Raw genomic sequence first — 1,276 nt, 5'->3', positions numbered from 1 at the left:
CGCAACTCAGACAGAGGTAAATAACAACAGCGAAACTAGCTCTGAAGGACGTGGTCGGAGAGTTATTGATCAGCCTTGCCCCTGGAGGATTTCATTCCTACAGTTCATTACCTCATTGACTTTCTTGGTTTTTTGAAACAAGACAGTTTCCATCCTTTCTGGTTAAACATTTACAGGAGAATAATGTGGAATCCAGCAAGAGCTCAGGTCAAGTTCCTCACGGATTCCATAGGGTGGACCTGGAGGCCCTCGGGTAGTAACTTCTTTTGCTTGTACTCTCCTTTGTAACATATGAAGGGAGACTGCACCCGTCCCTAAAGCCCAAATGAGGCATCTACGTGGCCAGAGCCACATCTATGAGACCCAGGGCCTCCAAAGTCCCCTCACAGCGGTTTCGGAATCGAGGACTGCTTTTCTTGATTCTAATTATCGCAGGAGCAAAAGTCCATGGCAGCTGTGTAAACCTGTGGAGTGTCAGTAATTTTTTCCTGAGATGCTTTTAACTCTGAAAACTCTTTACAGGGATTGACCAATATCGTTCAAGAAGTTGAAGTCAGATAAAAGCATGAAAACTTTAACATAAGTAATCTTCTGCACTCATGTCAGATTAGGGCTGAAAAGAAATGTCCCTGAGACCATTGCGGAAGCGGGGGCAGAAGGCATATAGGAGACCAAGAAAGGGGAGGATTGCTTACAACACTGTCTCCCAGATACAAGGTGCCTTGATATTCATGACCTGCAGACCAGGAGGACAAAAATGAGAATATCAAAATAGAAGAGAGATTAGTTGGGAAGAAGAGATTCAATGGAGGGGGGATTTGGGAGGGGGGAATGGGCATGGTAAGAGGGTATTATGAGACTTATGGAAGTTGTCAATAAAAAGTTAAAAAAAAAAGAAACAGTGGGGCTGGACAGATGGCTTAGCAGTTAAGATGTTTGCCTGCAAAGCCAAAGAATCCGGGTTTGATTCTCCAGGACCTACGTAAGCCAGATGCATAAGGAGGTGCACACATCTGGAGTTTGTTTGCAGTGGCTGGAGGCCCTGGTGCCCATTCTTTCTCTTTCTCCCTATTTCTTTCAAGTAAATAAAGAAAAAAAGAACTAGTCCTCATTTTTTTAAAGCCCAAGGAAATAGCTAAGCTAGTTTTTGACTGCTTGGCAAACAGGAAGGTGCTGTGTCCTGACTAATCATGGCAGAGGAGGTCAGGAGGTTTGAGGTCCCATCTGAACCCTGCCATGGATAATGAAAATGAGCATGGGCTTACAAGGGTTCTAA

The sequence above is a fragment of the Jaculus jaculus genome, chromosome 15 (genome assembly GCF_020740685.1).
Source record: "Jaculus jaculus isolate mJacJac1 chromosome 15, mJacJac1.mat.Y.cur, whole genome shotgun sequence".
NCBI classification, from domain to species: Eukaryota; Metazoa; Chordata; class Mammalia; order Rodentia; family Dipodidae; genus Jaculus; species Jaculus jaculus.
Note: the sequence above shows the minus strand (reverse complement) of the source record.